The sequence below is a fragment of the Chrysochloris asiatica genome, unplaced genomic scaffold (genome assembly GCF_000296735.1).
Source record: "Chrysochloris asiatica unplaced genomic scaffold, ChrAsi1.0 scaffold00214, whole genome shotgun sequence".
Taxonomy (NCBI): domain Eukaryota; kingdom Metazoa; phylum Chordata; class Mammalia; order Afrosoricida; family Chrysochloridae; genus Chrysochloris; species Chrysochloris asiatica.
The window spans coordinates 5,033,925-5,040,732 of record NW_006408732.1 but is presented as its reverse complement, the minus strand read 5'-3'; positions in this window follow the sequence as shown (position 1 = coordinate 5,040,732).

Genomic DNA, 6,808 nt, shown 5'->3' with positions numbered 1-6,808 from the left:
AGGGTCAACGAAAAAGAAGACTAGCAGTGAGATGCAATGGAACAGTGATAGCCTCAAGGGGCTCAAGAATAGCAATGATGTTAAGGTTGGCACAGAACTGGGCAGTGTTTCGTTCTGTTGTGTATAATGTCCCTATGAGTCAGAACTGACTAAGCAACAACAGAAACCTTTCCATTGTGTGGTGCTGAAGGATAAGCCCAGGACTACTAACTCTACCAGTTGATCCTCATAAGGTCACTAGAATTGAAATCAATCCAATGGCACACAACAATGAAACCACAATAGCCCTTCTATTTGGAGTCTGGTGTGGTACTGGACTGCTAATCCTAAAGTCAGTAGTTCAAATCCATCAGTTGCTTCTTAGAAACGATCACTATGAGTCAAAATTGACTCAACAGCACTTAACAACAAACTAACAAAAACCATTCTATTGCTGACATCAGATGGATCTTGGTTGTAAGCAGAAAATATCAGAAAGGCATTTGTTTGTGCTTTCATGACTAGGCAAAGGCTTTCAACTGATCATGACAAGTTATGTATACCATTGTGAAGAATGGGTATTTCAGAACACTTAATTCTGCTCATGAGGAACTTGTGCATAGAACAAAAGGCAGTTATTTTAACAAAACTAAGTGAAATTGAATGGTTTAAATCAGATAAGGTGTGAAGCAGGGTTGTATTCCTTCACCATATTTATTCAATCTATATACTGAGTAATCCACGAAGCTGAATTATGTGAAAGAGAAGGTGGCGTCAGGTTTGGAGGAAGGCTCATCAAAAGCCTGCAATATGCAAATAATACAACTTTGCTTGCTGGAAGCAAAAAGGACTTAAAATACTTACTAGTGAAGATCAATGTAAAGAAAACAAAAATCCTCACAACTGCACCAATAAGTAACATCATGATAAATGGAGACTGAAACTGTCAAAGACTTCATTTTGCATAGATTCATAATCAATGTTTGTGTAAGCAGCAGTCAAGAACTCAAATGGCAGGGCCTAGGGACTGAGGACTGTGGTCTCAGGGGACACCAAGGTCAATTGTTATAATAAAGTCCACAAAGACAAACTTCTACATTCTTTTTTGGTGAGTAGCATCTGGGATCTTGAAAACTAATAAGCAGCCATCTAAGGTCCAGCTATTAGCCTCTCCATGTGCGGAAGAACATTACTAGTTAGGTGTGCTTACCATGGGATTCAAAATAAAAATGGCAACATTTTCCTAAGGGCACAATTAAGAAGGGATGGGATAGCTGTTGTTGCATGGAGGGGATAGTAATCATTGAGATGACAAAAAGTGTATGGTTTGTTGAATGTAAACTAATGCTCTTCTCTGTAAACCTTCACTCAATTCACAATAAACAGTTTAAAAGAAAAGAACTCCAACTACAAATTACATTAGGCAAATCTACTGCACAAGATCTCTTAACATATTCAAGAGCAAAGATATCAGTGTATGGACTAATGCCCACCTGACCCAAGCCTCATATGCATGTGAAGGTTGGACACTGAATAAGGAAGACCATAATAAAATTGATTCATCTGAGTTACGGTATCAGAGAAAAATATTTAAATTACCATTGCTTGCCAGAAGAATAAACAAATCTATGTTGAAAGAAATATAGTTAGAATGCCTCTTAGAAGTCAGGATTTTGAGACTTCATCTCTCATACTTAGACATATTGTCAGGAGGGACCAGTCCCTGGAGAAGGACATCATGTTTGTGAAAGTGGAGGGCCAACGAAAACAAAGCAGGCCACCAATTAAATGAACTGGCATAGTGGCAGCCCCAATAGATTCAAGTATGGCAACAATTGTGAAGATGACGCAGGTTCAGGCAGTATTTCACTCTGTTGTGTATCAGGTTGCTATGAGTTGGAACCAACTTGATGACATCGAACAACAACCACCTTTCTACAAATCTACTTCTGAAAATCAGCCAATAAAAACCCTATTGATCACAACATTCCAATCTGCAACTAATCATAAGAATGGTACAGGACCAAAGAGTGTTTTATTCCACTGTCTATGGGGTCATCATGACTTGATGCTAACTCAATGGCAGCTAACAGCAACAACAACCCTTCCAGCAGGCCCATATAGCAAAGACCCTTTAAGACAACTCAAACAGCTATAATAGCTAAAAAAAAAAAAAACAACAACAACTGAACTAAATAAAAAATAGACAGAGAATTTGAACAAATTTCATCAAAGAAGATATATAGATATCCAATAAGTACATGAATGATGCTCAGTATCATTATCATTAGGAAAACACAAATCAAAAGTAAAATGAGATGCTGCTTCATCCAGTGTCATTAGTGACGATGTTAGATCACTAATGACACTGAATCAATTCCAACTCATAGTGACCCTGTGCAATATAGAAGAAAACTCTGCCTTGTCCTGCACCATCCTCACAATTATTGTGTGTGAGCCCATGGTTTCTGCCACTGTATTAATCCATCTAACTAGGGTTCTTCATCTTTTTGCTGACCCTCTACTTTTCCAATCATGATGTCCTTCCCCAGGGACTGATCTCTCCTGACAATATATCTGAAGAACTAGAGATGATGTCTCACCATCTTTGTGTCTAGGGAGCATTCAGGCTCTATTTATTATAAGACAGACATCTTTGTTCTTTAACTACTCTTCATGATCATAATAATTCAAATTCATTGCTGCATCTATGGTCTTTTTCATTCATTGTCCAACTTTCACATGAATATGAGGGAACTGAAAATATAATGGTTGGGGCCAGGCACACCTTAGCTCTCATTTTGATATCTTTGCTCTTTAATATTTGGAAGTGGTCTTTTGCAGCAGATTTGCCTAATGCAATATGTTGTTTGCCACCACTCTGTCAGTTTGTCATACTGTGGTGGCTTGGGAGTTGCTGTGATTCTGGAAACCATGCCACGGGTATTTTAAATACCAGCAGAGTCACCCATGGTAGACAGGTTTCAGATGAGTTTCCAGACAAAGACAGACTAGGAAGAAGGAGTGACGAACTACTTCAGAATATTTAGTAAATGAAACCTTATGAATAGCAGAGAAACTCTGTCAGATATAGTGCCAGAAAATGAGCCCCTCAGGTTGGAAGGCACTCAAAATGCGACTGGAAAAGAATTGCCTCCTAAAAGTAGAGTTGACCATGATGATGCGAATGGAGTAAAGCCCATGGGAGTAAAGCTGATGGGACACAACTCAAAATGAAGAGAAACAGCTGTAAACATCCATTAATAATCGAAACATGGAATTACAAAGTATGAATCTAGGAAAATTGTAAATTTTCAAAAATAAAATGAAATGCAAAAACATCAATATTTTAGGCATTAGTGAACTGACATAGACTGGTATTGGCCATTTTTTATCTGACAAGTACATGGTTTACTATGCCGGGAATGACAAATTGAAGAGGAATGGTGCTGCATTCATCATCAAAAAGAACATATAGAGGGGAAAGTGGAGCACAGGGTAGGGAATAGACACAGGATAGTTTTGCTAGGGAAGGAAGAAATATACAAGAAGTGGGAGGAGAATACAAGAACAAGGCAGATGGGAAAACAATTAGGCAGGTTTGCATGGGCTAAGTAGGACAGAGGTAATTAATGATGTATGCACAACCCTGGAACAACAGGTTGTTGATTGTTGGGTTTTTTTTTAAAGAAAAATAAGATCAGTCATGAGGTACAAAGCTGTCTGTGATAGGATAATATCCATGTGTCTACAGGGAAGACCAGTTAATACCACTATTATTCAAATTTATGCACCAAACACTAAAGCCAGTGAGGATGAAATAGAAGAATTCTACCAACTTCTTCAATTGATCAAACATGCAATTGAGATATATTGATCATTACTGGGGCTTGGAATACAAAGGTTGGAAACAAAGAGGAAGGATCACTAGTTGGAAAATATGGCATTAGTGATAGAAATTATGATGGAGATTGCATGATAGAATTCTGCAAAATCAATGAGTTGTTTATTTGAAATACCTTTTTTAGACAGCATGAGACAATTTTATTATACATGGACCTCACCAGATGGAATACACAGAAATCAAACGGACTGCATCTGTGGAAAGAGACAATGGAAAAGTTCCATATCAGACAAAACAAGGCAAGGGGCAGATTGTGGAACAGATCATCAATTGCTATTATGCAAATTCAGACTGAAGCAGAAGAAAATGGAAACAAGTTCACGAGAGCCAAAATTAGACCATGAATATATCCCACCTGAATTTAGAGATCATCTGAAGAACAGATTTGATACATTAAACATTAAAGACTGAAGACCAGAAGAGTTGTGAGAGGATGACATCAAGAACATCATACATGAAGAAAGCAAAAAGTCATTAAGAAGACAAGAAAGAAGGAAAAGGTCAAGATGGATGTCAGAAGAGACTCTGAAACTTGCTCTCCAACGTAGAGAAGCCAAAGTAAATGGAAAAATTGAAGAGGTGCAAGAGCTGAACAGAAAATTTCAAAGGTCAGCTCAAGAAGACAAAGTCAAATATTACAATAAAATGTGCAAAGATCTGGAGTCAGAAAACCAAAAGGGAAGAACATGCTCAGCATTTCTCAAGCTGGGGGAACTGAAGAAAAAATTCAAGCCTCGACTTTCATTATTGAAGGATTCTCTGGGCAAATTACTGAATGATGCCAAAAGCATCAAAAGAAAATGGAAGGAATACGCAGAGTCATTGTACAAAAGGAAATGGTTAATGTTCAACCATTTCAAGAGGTAGCATATGATCAAGAATCAAGATACTGAAGGAAGAAGTCCAAGGTACATTGAAAGAACTGGCATAAAAATTGAAATCAAAATTGAAATCTTTCAAGAATGTGAGGCGGCACTAAAGACACTCACTCATCTATGCCAAGTAATCTGAAAGACAACTATCTGGCCAGCTGATCAGAAGAAATCCTATTTGTGCCCATTCCAAAGAGAGGTGCCCCAATGGAATGTGGAAATCACCAGACAATATCTTTGATATACCATTTGAGTAAAGTTTTACTAAAGGTAATACAGAAACGGCTGCAAGTATACACTGATAGAGAACTTTCAGAGGTTCAAGCAGAGTTCAGAAGATGTCGTGGAATGAGAGATATCATTGTTGATATCCGATGGATCTTGGCTGAAAGCAGAGAATACCAGAAACATATTTACCTGTGCTTTATTGACTATGCAAAGGCTTTCAATTGTGTGGATCATGATAAACTATGAACAACATTGTGAAGTATGAGTATTCCAGAACACTTCATTGTGCTCATGAGGAATCTGTACATGGATGAAGAAGAGGCAGTTGTTTGAACAGAGCAAGGGAACACTGAATGTTTTAAAATTAAAAACAGTGTGCGACAGGGTTCTATTCTTTCGCCATACTTATTCAACATGTATGCTGAGCAAATAATCCAATAAGCTGGGTTCTGTGAAGAAAAACGTGGCATTAGGAATGGAGGAAGACTAACAACCTACGATATGCAGATCATACAACCTTGCTTGCTGAAAGTGAAGAGGGCTTAAAATATTTACTGATGAAGATCAAAGACCACAGCCTTCAGTATGGATTGCTATTCAATGTAAAGAAGAAAAAAAAAATCCTCTCCACTGGACCAATAAGCAATGTTCTTATCAATGAAGAAATGATTGAAGTTGTCAAGGACTTCATTCTTGTTGGATCAACTATCAATACTCATGGAAGCAGCAGTTAAGAAATCAAATGAAGTATTCTATTGCATTAGGCAAATCTTCTGCACAAGACCTTTTTAAAGTGTTGAAGAGCAAAGATGTCAGTTTGAGGACTAAGGTGCACCTGACCCAAGCCAGGGTATTTTCAATACCCTCATATGCATGCAAAAGCTGGACAGTGAGTAAGAAAGACCTTAGAAGAATAGATGCTTTTGAGTTGTGATGTTGAAGGAGAATATTGAAAGTGCCATGGGCTGCCAAAAGAACAAACAGATCTGTGTCCGAAGAAATACAGCCAGAGTGCTCTTTGGAGGCCAGGATGGCCAAACTTTGTCTCTCATACTTCAGACATATTGTCAGGAGGGACCAGTCGCTGGAGAAGGATATCATGTTTGAACTTTCTTACTGAGTCTTTGGGGCTTTCTATGTATAGGATCATATCGTCTGCAAGTAGAGCTTTACTTCCTTTTTGCCAATTTGGATGCCTTTAATTTCCCAGTCTTGCTGTATAGCTCTGGCTAATACTTCCAAAACAACATTGAATAGTAGTGGTGACTAAGGGCACCCTTGTCTGGTTCCCATTCACAGAGGGGAAGGCTTTCAGTTTCTCTCCATTGAGTAATGTAGGCTGTTGGTTTTGTATATATCTTCTTGAATACGTCGAGGAATTTCCTTTCAATTCCTACTTTGTTGCATGTTTTTATTAGGAAAGTATGTTGGATTTTGTTGAATGCCTTTTCTGCATCAATTGATATGATCCTGTGGTTCATTTCCTTTTTTTATTAAATGGTGGATTATATTGATTGTTTTTCTAATGTTGAAACATCCTTGCATCTCTTTTATGTACCCTACTTGGTCATGATATATTATTTTTAGATGTGCTGCTGGATTCTTTTGGCTAGGATTTTGTTGAGAATTTTTGCATCTATGTTCATGATGGTGATTTGAGTTGCTATGATTCTGAGGGCTATGCCACCGGTGTTTTAAATAACCAGCAGGGTCACCCATGGTGGACAGGTTTCAGATGAGCTACAAAACAAAGACAGACTAGGAAGAAAGAGTGACAAACTACTTCCGAATCGCTAGTCACTGAAAACTCTATGAATAGCAGAGA